The sequence below is a fragment of the Galeopterus variegatus genome, unplaced genomic scaffold, assembly GCF_000696425.1.
Source record: "Galeopterus variegatus unplaced genomic scaffold, G_variegatus-3.0.2 Scaffold4490, whole genome shotgun sequence".
Taxonomy (NCBI): Eukaryota; Metazoa; Chordata; class Mammalia; order Dermoptera; family Cynocephalidae; genus Galeopterus; species Galeopterus variegatus.
The window spans coordinates 21358-37210 of record NW_007730601.1 but is presented as its reverse complement, the minus strand read 5'-3'; the positions used below and the strand labels follow the sequence as shown (position 1 = coordinate 37210).

The window sequence follows — 15853 nt, the reverse complement described above, 5'->3', positions numbered from 1 at the left end:
TTTCCTTCAGATTTTCAAATTTGTTGGCATATAGTTATTTATAGTAGTCTCTAATGATTCCTTGTATTTATGAGGTATCAATGGTAATATCACCTTTTTCACTTCTATTTTTTGTTATTTGGGTCTGGTATCCTCTTAGTTAGCCTTGCTAAAGGTTTGCTGATTTTATTTATCTTTTCAAAACATCAACTTTTTGTTTCATTGATCTTTTGTATCATTTTTCAAGTTTCTGTTTCATTCAGTTTTGCTCTGATCTTAATGATTTCTTTCCATCTACTAACTTTGGGTGTGAATTGTTCTTCTTTTTTCTAGTTCTTTAAGATGAAGTGTTAGGTTGTTTACTTGCCATCTTTCCATTTTTCTGAAGTGAGCAATTAATGTGATAAATTTCCCCCTTAATACTGTTTTTGCAGTATCCCACAGGTTTTCATAAGATGTGTCATTATTTTCATTAGGTTTAAGAAATTTCTTGATTTCCTGTATAATTTCTTCTTGGACCCATATGTCATTAAATAGAATGTTGTTTAATTTCCATGTGTTTGTATAGTTTCCAGAGTTTTGTTTGTTGTTGATTTCTAATTTTAATCCATTGTGATCTAAAAAAATACATGGAATAATTCCATTTTTTAAAAATTTATTGAGACTTATTTTGTGACCTAATATGTGGTCTATCCTGGAGAATGTTCCATGTGCTTATGAGAAGAATAAATATTCTGAGGTTGTTGGATGGAATGTTCTGTAGATATCTGCCAAGTCCAATTGGTCTAAAGTGTTGTTTAGATCTTGTGTTTCTCTATTGATTTTTTGCCTAGATGTCCTGTCCAATGTTGAGAGTGAGGTGCTCAGGTCCCCTGCTATTATGGTGTTAGTGTCTATGTCATTCTTTAGATCTAATAGTGTTTGCTTTATAAATCTGGCTGCTCTGATGTTGGGTGCATATATGTTTATAATTGTTATGTCTTCTTGATGGATAGATCTTTTTATCATTATATAGTGTCCTTCTTTATCTCTTTTTATGGTTTTTGGTTTAAAGTCTATTTTATCAGGCCTCTCTGGGGGCCAGCACTGGCCTGGGCTGGTGATCCCATGGCGTACAACTCCTGCCTATTCTGATGCAGCACTCAGGCCTCCTGTTGTTGCTTTTTAATAGTTGCAAATTAGTTGATTTGTAGGAAAGAGCAATGCTAGGAACCGTCTACTCCACCATCTTGACCAGAAGCCCCTGTATCATTGTCTCCTAAACATCATTGTGATCTCATGATATTTCATTAAGTGCTATATTTTTCATGACCATTACTCTACTATCCCATTTTGGGAAAGAGTTACTAAACCAGTCCTTTGTTATTCTGATAAACATGTTTTAATAAATGTCTTGATAAACAAAGCTTTTTCCATATTGGGATTGTATTCTTAGGATAGATTTTTAGAAATGGGATAACTGAACCAAAGGATGCAAAAACTCTTTTGTGGATCTTCGTATCTTGGTCTTAAAAGGTAATGCTCCAATTTAAACTGTGAAGTAGATTGACTTATTGGACACTCTCCTGATAAAGGAAAATGAAGAAAGCATATTCAGTAACTGCAAAAATAATCTATTTCTTATTCATGGCAAGGTACATACATAGGTAAGATCATTATTAAATCCATAGAGTTGTTCAGAGAATCTTAAATATAGGCAGTCCTGGACTTGAGTAAGGAATTTGGAATGTGGTTACACAGACTCATTTCTCCATAGAAAACCATTTCATAGCTAGGTTTCAGGTAAGCGCATAGGCCTATTTAGTTGATAAAATAGCTGAACTACAGCAGCGATAATGCAATAGAACTTTCTACCGCACAGTTTTTGGAGTTCCCATACAGGCTCCCATCCCGATACTGAGCACATCTTTTTGCCAAATGAAGGTGTGAAAGTGGAGATTTACATTCTTTAGAATTTTGCACTGGCTAGTGACAAACAGAACAGGTAGGGAAGAAGGATTTCCAGTGGTAGTGGGGAAATAATCAAGAGAGCCCAAGAATCCTAATTTTTTTAAAAAATAAGAGAGCACTTTTGCTATGACATAGTGCAATCCCCTCAGTGATGAGGAAACTAAAAATAGACTTGGTGAGCACTGAGTTTTAGGGAGTGCTGGTCCTCTATGTGTGCTTGAGTGAGCTTCTGCAGTACGATAGTATTTCAAAAAGTTCATAGAAAAAATAGAATCAGAAGATAATATAAATATTTCCATGAACTTTTTGAAGACCGCTTGTACTGTCCAGGGGCTTTTGGGGGTAGCTTGTGGCGGCAGCAAGAGAAGACTGGAAAACTGAAGCAGCATATGAATAGACCAGCACAGTGGATACTGAAGGAAATGATTAAGATAATCGAGAGTGGAGACTCTGTAAGCAGCCTAGAAAGTAAGGGAGGGAACCAGGACAGTTACTTTGCTTTGTTCGGGTTTTTCTTCCTCTGTGTTCCTCATGCATGACTTTAAGCAGTGCAGGAGGGCTGCCTGCTCTGCACCTTACTGCCTCGGGGGAGGTCCCTGACACCCTGGAGAATGGATTCAGCTGTAGAGTCAGCCCAAGTAGAGTTCAGTTCTTTCTGGCTTTTGTTTTTCAAAAGCCTAACCTGCAAACTTAGGAGAATTGAAAATGTTTGCTAACAAGTAGGAAGAATAAAAGAGTACTAGAAAAAGCAGAGTGGAAGAAACACTGAGGAAGAAAACAGCCTCAGACTGAAGTGTTCCAGCTGAACAGAGGGGAAGAGTGGGAGGAGGAGTCCATATCCTGAGCCCAGGTGCCCAGAGTCCTCAGGAGGAAGCATTTACCCAGAAGAATGGCCAAGGGGCTATAAGACTTCGACAAATTTGCAGGGCCTCAGCCAATAGTCCCAGTCTCTATTTCTGAAGCTACAGGAACTATACAGAGGAAACCATAGATATTATAATATCTGCATGGACACATGACTGTTGTCCGTATTCCTGTATGCTGTGACAATACGGCACTTTGTAAATCCTGGGGATTATGTCACAACCCTGCAGAGCTGAGTGAGAGTCTGAACCCCACCAGTGGCCTAAGTAATATTTTACAGCCTGTGGAAATACAAATTCAGAATACAAATTAAGTGAACTACAAAAAGTAAATTTTAAAACCCCTGAGACTAAGATTCACACCTAAAACATAAAGTTATGTTCCTTGGAAGAAACTAATTTATAAATGTCTGATCTACACCTCTTTCTCTCAACTCCTTTCTGAGAAGAAAGTATTTTTTTAAAAAAATCATTATTATTCTAAATGCAAATCTAATCATGCCAGACCTGCTTAAAACTCCTCCATGTCCTCAGGATAAAGCCCCAAATCTTTTGTATGGGTCTTCATGACTTCTTCTCTGCATCAACTTCAAGGTCATCTATCCTTACTCTGCCCCTCTTTACGCTTTGTGCTGCAAGGATGCCCGATAATTGTCAAGTCCACAAATAACAATTTCCATTCCTGAGAGCACACACTATTTATTGCTTCGTGTGCCCTTCACTCTCCTCTTAAGCACCAGGTCTACACCTTTTCCTGCCTGCCATACTCCTTTTACTCCTTCAGGGTTTGGCTTAGTACTCAACCCTTCCTTGCTTCCTTATTTCTACTATGGTCCCTAGCACAATGCTTGGCACAGAGTAAGGCTCGGTAAATATTTATTGAATATATTAATGACCCTTGCAACCCAGCTATATAATCTTGTATTAAAGATTCAATACGTCTAAGGAATCAAAGAGTGACAGTGTGAAAAGAATTTGAACAGAAGAAAAGAATGGAATATCAGAACTGGAAGGGGTTTGAATCATACAATTAGACCCCCACTCAATCTTCCTTTAGGTCCCTTTCAAGGCATTAGTATGTTTTATCATTGCATCTCAGTATTTAACATGATGCTGCTATTACATAGTAAACACTTTAGAAGTGATCAGGGAAGAAAGGGAGGGAAGAAGAGAGGGAGAAAAAATTAGAATGGAAGGAAGGATTTTAAATTCTTGTAGGACTAGGCTTCACAGCCTAGTTTTAGGATTGACCACTAGCCCAGTGCTCTTCCACTGTGGCTCATACACAGAGTATAGAAGCCTTTGGGGATTAGCCAATCACCTGTAAGAAGAGGTTTCTTGGCAATATTACTCCACTGCTTTTCATTATATGTTATTTTAGATTCAGAGCACTCCTGTCATAAGAATGCAGGCAATTAAATATTTTCCACGTGAACCATTCCTTCTTCTCACAGAACCCAGATTGTTTAGTAACACTGCAGAGAAGAAAAAAAAAAAAAAAGAACTCCTGGAATTTCATTTTTCATGATAAATTAGATACTTGGTGATTTCGATTAAACTCACAGTGAAAAATAAACTGCAACAATGTCCCCTGACATACACTCTATGGTATGGATGTCAGATCCTTTTCAGTAAGTTTTCAAAATGACTCTCAAATATGTAATGACATTATTACAGATTAAATGACAGTTTTGAGCACGTGAAAACCCTAAACAGCATTTACAGGAGTCAGAGACACTAATATGAAAAAGTGAATAACTAAGCCATGCTTAATTTGCAGTTCTTTTTCATTTCCCTGCAGACAGCTCAGTGTCTCTTTGCTGTTTAGGAGCTTGTTTTACAACACCACCATGAGCATTTCTGCCTCCATCCAGGCAGGTACAATCCATTTTACCTGCTACTGAGTTCCTCAATGCCATCACAAAGATTTGCATTGCAAGGAGAGAGCAGTTGGCCTCACTTCTTCCTAATAAAGGTGTCCTGCTATCATCTGGGGATGTCCTTTACATGTCTGTGTTTAATTGCCTCAGGTTTTGTCAATGGCCATATAGTTCATATGACGAAATGAAGAAAAATCTTTTGCCAGAGGCATTGCACAGTTTGAAATTTCTTATTGTTTGGCTCCAAGGTTAAGTTGAGGAAGCAAAGAGAATATAACCGATTAGCAAGTATAGTATTTGTACATAATCACAAATATAAAATGCATTTATGTTGAGGCAACAATTACAAATGAGCCAAATATAAATCAAACAGGTGTGTTTTTAAAAGGTGAGAGGTGGACCTGGCAATATAACTAATTTTTATGAAGCAAGAATGCATCACATTCAAGATATATTTATGAATAGCCACTCTTTTTTCCTGTAGTCTAGCAGCCTTTTTTCCTTTAATTTCTGATGTAGCATAGTTCCCAGGGCCTATCATTTTAACTTTCCTTTCCTATAACTTGAATTCTTTCTCTCTCAATCCCTTGTCCATATGATCCAGTACTGGAGACAAACTTCCATCCTATTCTAGACTAATCCAACTATCCACATTCACCATTCTACCACAAGAAACAACAGCTACTATTTACTGAGCATGTACTTTAAGACACTGTGTTAATCATGCTATGGCGTTATCTTATTTAACACAGAAATCCAATGACATAGATACTTTCAAATCTTTTCCTCTGTTAAGACTCCCTGAGTTCCAGCATGCTTCCTCTAGGCTGTCTAAAAGGCTCCTCAAGGTCACCTTTCTCTAAATGAGACTGTGCTTCCTCTTGTGTTATCATTGTCTAAAGCAAGAACACAGGAATCATTCTAGTCTCCTCCCTTTCCCTCCTGAATAACAACTGGTTACAAAATTTTATCAATTTATCACAGGGATATTTCTCAAATCTGTTACTCTCCACTTTTATTGCTAGTCTTATAGGTTAAACCCTAATTACTATTTGCCTTGGGTTGAATATCCCCACAAAACTTAATCCCCATTGTGACTGTTAAGAGAGTGGGAAATCCTATTATGGTAACTGCAAGGTGAGGCCTTGAAGATTGTAGGACCATGGTACAGTGAATGGATTAAAAATGGTGGTCATGAGTGTTGTTCTGAGGGCTTTAAAAGGAGGACACATGAAAGGTTAATCTCTCTGCTCCATCATTTTCTGCCAAATGAGACTTCTTCGTTGCCGTAAAGCTACCATCAAGGCTTTCACCAAAAGTGTTCCCTGGACATTGGACATCCCAGACTCTGAAACTGTAAACAATAAATTTTGTTTTCTTATAATCACCCACTTGCAAGTATTTTTTAATAAGCAACAGAAACAGATTAATACAGAAAATTTGTACTAAAGACGTGGAGTGTTGCTTATAACAAATAACTTCAAAATGTAGAAGCAGCTTTAGAACTGGGTGCTGAGGAGAGGCTGGAGGAATTTGGAGGAACAGGCTAGAAAAAGCCTAGATGTTGGTGAAAGTTTAGAAGGCAAGAATACCAAGGAAAATTTGGAATGTTTTACAGATTGGTTAAATGGTGGTGACCAGAATGCTTATGAAAATATGGACTGTAAAGACCATTCTAAGGAGGTCTCAGATTGAAATAAGAAGTTTTTTTCAAACTAGGGAAAAGGTCAACCATGCTATAACCTGGCAAGGAACTTGGCTGCACTGTGTCCATGCCCTAGGACATTGTTGAAGGTGGGATTTAAGAGTTGTGAACCAGAATGTTTGATGGAAGAAATTTCTAAGCAGCAAAGCATTGAGACAGCCACATGGCTAGTTGTAACAGCCTATGCTGAGATATTGCAGCAAAGGTTTGATGTAACATCAGAATTTAAAAGGAAAGCAGAGCATAAAGATTTGGAAAATTTGCAGCCTGGCCATGTGGTGGAAAAGCAGAGAGCATTTTCAGAAGAAAAATGTAATGGTGCTAAGATTAGTACAAAGAAAGGGAGTATAGAGAGGAGGAAAAGGCCCTGAAGGCACTGCAGAAGCATTTGGGGCCAACCTGTCCATTTTAGCCCAAAGTCCTAGGGAGACAGAACGGTATTGGGGAACAGGCCTGAGGTGCCCTCCATGGGCTTACTACACAGGATCACCTTGGGTAGCTGCTTAGAACACCAGCACTCTGGCTGTTTTAACTGCTCCAGCTGGGGCTAAATTGGCCCCAGGTGTGGCTGGACCAGCAGCACGTGGTGTCAGGTCTGCAGGCTTACAGAATATCAGTGCTGTGAAATCATTCCGATTTCAAAAGATGTATGTAAAAGCCTGGGGACCCAGGAAGATATCTGTCACAAGGGTGGATTCACCACCTAGATACTTTGCTAGAAAAATGCCGAGTGGAAAGGTGGGGTTGGAGTTGCAGCAGAGAAACCCCATCAGCACCATGCCTAGTGAAGCTGTGACAGGACTGTCATTGAGACACCAGACCTGTGGAGCTACCAGCTTGCAATGCCAGTCTGCAAGAGGTGAAGCATCACCTGAGTGAGACCAGGAAAGCCACAGAAGCAGAGCTGCCTGAGAACTTGGGGGACCAAACTTCACACCAGTGTGCACAGGACATCAAACATAGAGTCAAGGTACATGATTCGCCAGTTATAAGAGTCAATGCCTACACTGCTGGGTTTCAGACTTGTTTGGGACCTATTACACTTACTTTTGGCCTGGAGTATAGAGAGGAGGAGGAAAAGGCCCTGAAGGCACTGCAGAAGCATTTGGGGCCAACCTGTCCATTTTAGCCCAAAGTCCTAGGGAGACAGAACGGTATTGGGGAACAGGCCTGAGGTGCCCTGCATGGGCTTACTACACAGGATCACCTTGGGTAGCTGCTTAGAGCACCAGCACTCTGGCTGTTTTAACTACTCCAGCTGGGGCTAAATTGGCCCCAGGTGTGGCTAGACCAGCAGCACGTGGTGTTAGGTCTGCAGGCTTACAGAATATCAGTGCTGTGAAATCATTCCAATTTCAAAAGATGTATGTAAAAGCCTGGGGACCCAGGAAGAGATCTGTCACAAGGGTGGATTCACCACCTAGATACTTTGCTAGAAAAATGCCGAGTGGAAAGGTGGGGTTGGAGTTGCAGCAGAGAAACCCCATCAGCACCATGCCTAGTGAAGCTGTGACAGGACTGTCATTGAGACACCAGACCTGTGGAGCTACCACCAGCTTGCAATGCCAGTCTGCAAGAGGTGAAGCATCACCTGAGTAAGACCAGGAAAGCCACAGAAGCAGAGCTGCCTGAGAACTTGGGGGACCAAACTTCACACCAGTGTGCACAGGACATCAAACATAGAGTCAAGGTAGGGCCGGCCTGTGGCTCACTCGGGAGAGTGCGGTGCTGATAACACCAAGGCCACGGGTTCGGATCCCATATAGGGATGGCCGGTTTGCTCACTGGCTGAGCGTGGTGCTGACAACACCAAGCCAAGGGTTGAGATCCCCTTACCGGTCATCTTTAAAAAAAAAAAAAAAAATAGAGTCAAGGTACATGATTCGCCAGTTATAAAAGTCAATGCCTACACTGCTGGGTTTCAGACTTGTTTGGGACCTATTACACTTACTTTTGGCCTTTTTCTCCCTTTTTGAATGGGATTATGTACCCTATGCTTTTTCCACAATTGTATCTTAGAAGCAGATAACTTGTTTTGAATTCACAGATGGGACTTTGGACTTTTGAGCTGAAACAAGTTAAGACTTTGGGGATGAAATAAATGTATTTTTATGTGAAAAGGACATGAGTTTTGGAGGACCAGGGGCAGAATGCCTTGGGTTGAATGTTCCCCCAAAACTTAATCCCCACTGTGACTGTTTAGAGGGTGGGAAATCCTATTATGGTAATTGCAAGGTGGGCCTTGAAGAGGTGATCAGATTTAGGACCATGCCACAGTGAATGGATTAATAATGGTGGTCATGGGTGTGGTTCTGAGGGCTATAAAAGGAGAGCACATGAGAAGTTAGTCTCTCTGCTCTCTCTGCTTCACCATTTTCTGCCAGGTGAGACTCCTGCATTGCTGTAAAGCTACCCTCAAGGCCTTCACCAAATGTGTTCCCTGGTCTTTGGACATCCAGCCTCTGAAACTGTAAGCAATAAATTTCATTTTCTTTATAAATTGCCCACTTCCAAGTATTTTGTTATAAGCAGCAGAAACAGACTAATACACTGTACTCGTATATAACCACAATATTCTGCTACACTGTTTATTTGCCTTTAGTTACCTCTTCCCAATCTATTCTCCATATCACTGCAGAGGGATCCTCCTAAAATTATTCTTAACATGTCACTTCACTGTTTCACTGGGTTCCTCAAAGTCCTCAGTTTAAACCCAAACTCCTCTGCGAGGCCTAAAAAAGCCTCTAACCCTTAGTCTCTAGCGTCCTTGTCCACCAGTTGCATAAGGACTGTTCAGAAACCCATCAATAGCCATTTCTAAACATATTCCTTGGTGTTAATGAATTTTATTCCCTCTGCTTTCAGACACTGGTGGGAAAGTAACAGGAGAAAACAATATAGGGTATGTTACACCGGGCAGAAATCTGATGGGGGTATAGTGCTGGTCTACCATCAGGCACCAAAAATTTTGTGAGGATGTAGGAAGCCTTTGTGGGAAGGATGGGGGATAGGGGTGGGGGAATGTCAGGAGTGTAACAGTTCTTCCTGGCCAATGTAAAGACTGGGGAGAAAAATAGATTCAGCCACCTGAAAATGCCAACTCTCTTAATAAATAGCTAAAATTGGTAACTGAATCTTGTTTTATTTCTCTTTGAATCATTTTTTGGCCTGCACATGACTTTCAACTCCTATTGCATTGCTTTATGCTGATCAACATGGCTGTCTTTCAAGAGAACACTATCCTTCAGCAAAACAGAACCTGAAGGCAGCATGCCCAGACAGAGGCAGTCATTTGCAAACAGACAAGCTAATGAGTCTCTTAGAAAGAGCCTGCAAATGACTAATGTGAGCTCTGACGGTCCATCAGATAAATGCCAACTTTTCTGAATCTTCTTTAATTGATTTTGACTGACAAGTAGACTAATAACTTTGATGTCAAGGATTTATGTCTTTTACATTATGTCACAAACTGTAAACAATTCCATGCTGAGTATGATAAAAATGAAACTTTCTCTGTTAAAGGAGAAGGAAATACTTTTCAATAACTAAAAAATTCAGATATCTTTCATTGCAGATATTTATATTAGATATTTTAGTATACACTTTCAGACATTGAAAAAACCTATAATTTGGCTCTTTGCAACAAAGAAAGGGATAAAAAGGTAAAACAATAAAAATAAGACTGCAAAGAGTTCAATTTATTTTGAATTCAATTTAAAGTTTATAGCATGATATTTGTATGTCTTAATGTAAAGTTGTTCCAATATCTTCAACATTTGTACAAGGGGTGATTCAATTTCAGATTAATTCAGATTGCCTTGGTAATACAGCTATTGTCTGCTGAATAAATCCATCATTATAACAATGCTGTCCATTTAAAGTAAAATGTTCTCTATTTTCTGAGATTTGAAGTTTGATTTTCTGCTTTTGATTTTCCAAAAATTTATACTATTGCTTTATAATTAATGTCTCTATGATGAACCATGTCAAAAATCCAAGTGATTAATACTCATCAATACTGGTTATCTGTTTTTGTTTTAAATATACTTTTTTTAAAAGATTAGACACAAAATATGCAAACAAAATATGTATATATTTGTGACCTATAAATTCCTGGGAGATATTTTTAGCAACTAACATTACAAAAGGGCTATATCACACATTATATGTGATAAAGTATCTCAATACTTCAAATGTCCTAATAATTTTATAGTTATAAGGACATTACATTCAACTGGGATAACAGCATGCCTCCCCCCGCCCTTTTTTTTTTCTCATCCTTACTAGTGAGCTCAGACATGGAACTGTCAAGCCATCCTGGGCTAAAAAGAAAGGGCTCCTGGTAGAACATCCTATTATGACCTATTTTTTTTTTTTTCTCTTATTCCATTCTGTGACTCTCCTATAGTTAAGGTATAGAAAAAGACCTAGATTCACAGACTCAGGAAGAAGCAATATAAAAGTGCAATAAAATAAACCATGATGCATACAATAACTAAAAATACTTTTTTAATATTTGCATTAAAATAGGAATATTTAAATTCTAAATATTTTTGTATACATAGTGATTGGGGGCAAATATGCATTGTGAGGAGTCTGATCATATTTATTTGGTAAAAGCAAAAACAACTATCTAAACCTAGTTGTCTAATGAATACATATTCTGGAGTCATAAAGGGATTAAATATAATGTGCATTTTTGAAAAAAAACCCAAATCTACATTATAGTCTTGAAAGGTGTTTCTTACTGTTAAACTTATTTGATTACTTTATGACTCATTTTCCCAGAAACTGAAATATTTGAACATAGAAGACATACTGCTAAACTAAAGTTCAATCTGAAGTAAAACGATCAAACAAAAAAACTATTGTTATATAAGAAAAGAGGGACAGCTAGACTTTGTTAGGGAATTTTTTGAAAAGTGCTATGTCCTAGTAGTTAATTAAAAGATACTAAAGTAGAATTATATTAGAGAAAATGAGTATTTCATTCTACAAAGACAGAAAGGAGAAAAAACAAGGAACTCAACATGATTTAAATTAATATAATATATTAAGACATTGAGACCTGGAAATTTCTTATATGGTTCAGTCCCTTTATTTACAAATAAATTTTCACAATTATCTATCTGTTATTAACTTTCAAGTGCAATCTCAGTGAATCATGAGGAATCCAATTTTCCACAATCTGCAAAGAATGCCATTCAAGACAACCTAATGTTCAAATCTTTTTTCTAAGTCAGTAGTCAGAACAAAAACCTATTTATCAGGATTTAAAAGGAAGATACTTTGACAAAGGTGTTGCAGTGTCTTGAGATCACAGTCTTGTGAAAAATCAGTGGTGTGAGTAGCAATAGAAGGTCACAAAAAAAGATAGTGATGCTGAAGAAGATCCTCATGGCTAAAGTGCAGATAGTGGTTTTGTTATTTTATCAATATACAATGTAGCTGATTTTCGTGTCCCTTTAATCACCTTAATTAAACCATGCAAATAACCCTCTCAAGATGGCAGTACAACCACATCATCACTTAACAGACAATAAAACTGAAGCCCTTTAAGCTCTTTCAAGAGGGTGACAAGGAACCATGCCGTAGTTCAATAATATTGAGCTCTCCACTGCTTGGAGATCCAGTAGATTTTCTGTTTGACCTGATTTTCTTAATCTGTTAAATAAAAGATTATTAAGGGTATTAATGAAATAATGTACATATGGGGCTTGAAATGTTATCTGACATACAGTAAATGTTATGATTGCAATTATTATTATTGCATAAGTGATCAGTCATATTTGAGCATGTTTGTATTAGTCAGCTGAGGCTGTCATAAAAAATTACCACAGACTGGGTGGCATAAACAATAGAAATTTTTATTTTCTCATAGTTCTAGAGGCTGTAAGTACAAGGTCAAGGGGCCAGTAGGGTGGGTTTCTGGTGAGGCTTCTGTTGGCTGCTTTCTTACTATGACCTCACATGGCTTCTCCTCTTTGTGAGGGCATTTCTGGTGTATCTTCCTCTCTTATAAGGACACCAGTACTATCGGATTAGGGCTCCATCCTTATGATCTCATTTAACCTTAATTACCTTCTTAAAGGCACTATCTCTAAATATAGTAACCCTGGGAGATATGGCTTCAACTTATGGATTTAGGGGGTACATAATTCAGCCCATAATATTCAACCCTCTAGCCCCCCAAAATTCATATTATTCTGGCATGCTAGAATACTATCCCACATCACAACGGTTCTAAAAGTCTTAACCTATCCCAGCATCAATTCCAAGTCCAAACTTTCATCTAAATATCATCTAAATCAGATATGATTAGATTTGAGGTATGATTCATTTGGAGGCAAAATTCCTCTCTAGCTGTGAACCTATTAAACCAGACAAGTCATTTACTTTCAAAATACAAGGGTAAGACAGGCATAGGAAAGACCTTATCACTCTAAAAGGGAGAAATTTGAAATAAGAAGGGGATGACATGTCCAAATAAGTCTAAAACCTATCAAGGCAAACTCCATTAGATATTAAGTAGACAAGTCATTTACTTTCAAAATACAAGGGTAAGACAGGCATAGGAAAGACCTTATCACTCTAAAAGGGAGAAATTTGAAATAAGGGGATGACATGTCCAAATAAGTCTAAAACCTATCAAGGCAAACTCCATTAGATATTAAGCCTTAAGAAAATGGTCCTCTTTGCCTTGATGCTCTGCCCCTACGTGCCGGGGTGGTTGCCCAAGTTTTTAGGCCCATCGGGGTAGTAGCCCCACACCCTCACCCCTGGACAGTGGCCCCACCCCCTCAGCCATGGGTGGCAGCCTTGCCCCTGAAGCACTGAGCAAGGGCACCTTAGCCCTCTGAAATCCAGGAGGTGGCTCCACCCTCTGAAACCAAGGAGGAGACAGCCTTCTGTGAGCTCTGGACCTGTGGTGGCCTTGGCAGAGCTGCTAATCTCTGAATTGCTGATAGGATCATTCTTCCCTTTAACTGAAGGATAAGGTGTGTCAACAGTCAGAGCCAAAGAGCTCTATTGCCCAATCCTATAGAATCCCAGAGTCTGAAAACCTTCCTTCATTTTGTCCCATTTCTGTCCCTTTCAGTCCAAACTGGTGGATCTCTGCTGGTATAATCCATCTTTTATTCCTGACTTCTGCTAAAATGGCTGATAAATCCACAGGTAATCTCTTTATGAAGTAATTGTTTAGCTACACCTTTGGTGTTCTCTGCAGAAAAAAAAATGATTTCTCATTTTTTGTAATATGAATAGGCTGAGAATTTTCCAAATTTTTAAGATCTGGTTCCTTTTTGTTTAACAATTCCTTCTTCGATTCATCTCTCTCCTCTTGCATTTACTATAGGTAGTATACACTATAACACACACTATACTATTTCTCATCTGCATGACTCTGTCCATCCTGTTTTTCTGAAATATGCAATGTTAAGAAACAAGAGATCTTAAGCAGAAATTGAACTATGAAGTAAGGACTGCTCAATAGCAAGATACCTTGCTCTGTTATATTTACGTAAGGCCAACTTACATTCACAGTTAATAAAGTTTGCTTTCTTTTATTACTTTCCTGCACTTATCTTATTTCTACAAATTCTATCTTTGTAGCTCTATCCCTTTTATAGCTCCCTGGGAACACATATAGTGCAGAAAGGGTAACCATGGTGGTAATGAGGAGTGCCTTCTGGTCTGCAGTTAGAAGGCTACTGAAGACTCAGAGTGCTGACAGTGAAGAAGTGGACAAGAAGGGACAGAATCCACTCTTTTCCCCTGCTAGGACCTCATTCATCAATCTACTATTCCATGTGCCCTTGAGGTTGGAGTCACTGCCCTCTAACTGGCTTCCCCAGTCCTCTACCTCCTGTTACAAAGTCTCTATTTTCCAGGCATGCAAAAAAACTTCCTGTTTCTTCTTATGCCATGTTCCTTCATACCCTTCAGCTGGCATACTTTTTCATGTAGCTGACCATGAGTTTAAAGCTATCTAAACTCTCTTCCCTGCCTGAAAGGCTGATAATTTCAGACCCAGATTAAATGGCACCTCGTCTTTGTGGTCTTTCCTGATATGCCTAGACAGATGTAATATACTAAACTATATCTTCATAGAATTGTAACTATGATCATAAGTTATTGGTTTACAGGCTTGCTCTTCCACACAAATGTGAGGTCTTAAGAGCAGAGGTTCTGTCTTGCTAATTTCTGTATCTCCAAGGCTAAGTACAGTATCTGATATATAGAAGATATTTAAGAAATGCACTTGGTATACATGAATGGATGGCTGAAGTGCATTTCTATCCCACCCACCCAAATTCCCTCTGAGCCAAAAAGTGGTGTTTATCTTTACTAAGAACTGTAGTGAGGACTACACCCCAGTTTAGATTAAAAAGCCAAGTAAATGAACCAACTTCTCTTTCAGTGTTTGTCATAATTCAGCTGTCTCTAATAGTGGGGCCCAGCATTGTCTGTGGCTATGTTTAATTTGTCAATAGTTGCAAAACTAATTAGCATTTTCATTCTGCATGAGATCAATATAATTATAAAAATCATTATGAAGTACTCTGTTACATTTTATAATTTCTCCATTGCCTTGCATCTGCTTCCACCTTTGGTCATCCTCTTATCCTCTGTACAATTATTGATGATTGCAGTTTCTAAACCTTACAGGTTGCTGAGCACAGACAGGTTAGCTGTTCCACAAGCCTGTTTCTTCTTTCTAGTCGCACAGGGAGGCTACATTTCCCAGCCTCTATTGGATTTCTGTCAGATGAGTTCCAGCCAATGGAACATGAGTAGAAGTGTGCTACCCCACCTCTGAGACTGGCCCCCTAAAATATCTACATGTTTTCCTCATGCCTTTTTCTCTTCTATCAGCTTAATGAAGCTAAACAGGGTGATCTTGGAAGTCACATATTTTTAAATTGCTGTGAGATGGAAGGAGCCCAGCTACTTAAATCTCCATTTGAAAGAGTTGCTCAGGTACCAGGCACTCTATTTTTCTCCTTTAAATGACTAAGAACTAAAATTCTATTCTTTTTGTGCTATTACACATCTTGGGGTTTGTTTATTATATAAGCTGGTATTATCTTAACTAACACAGTTGTTTTACTTTGGTTCTAAGTAAAGCCACTTAATAAGACTACAGTGGCTAGTAATGTCATAAAACAGGCCCTAAAACTTTGTATGTGTATATGTGTAAGAAGTAAGAATGAGGAAGGTGGGTTTGTGAGACTGGCTAGTGATGCCCATAACCATAAAGGATTGCTGACAGAACTTCCATTACAGCAGATTGCCCCTATTTAACAGGCAGCTCTCGTGCAGCCTGTGCTCCTGCTGTTTGCGAAACTTACTCTGAATATACAATGCCAGTTAGAGGAACTGAACACATCAAGATTTTGACAGGTGTCTGGAGAGTTATGCCATTAATTTTATTTATGCACTTCCTGCTTTAAATGTCCCTGAAAAGATGAAAA

General features: G+C 38.7%; 1 long non-coding RNA gene across 1 annotated transcript in view; it reads right to left on the bottom strand.

The window, feature by feature from the left end:
• Window positions 1-1344: 1344 nt before the first annotated feature.
• Window positions 1345-15853, bottom strand: part of LOC103603186 — a 24081-nt gene continuing 9572 nt past the window's right edge. Inside the window, exon 2 of the long non-coding RNA XR_551590.1 lies at window positions 1345-1544. This is a non-coding gene — a long non-coding RNA (uncharacterized LOC103603186). The remainder of the gene's footprint in view (window positions 1545-15853) is intronic.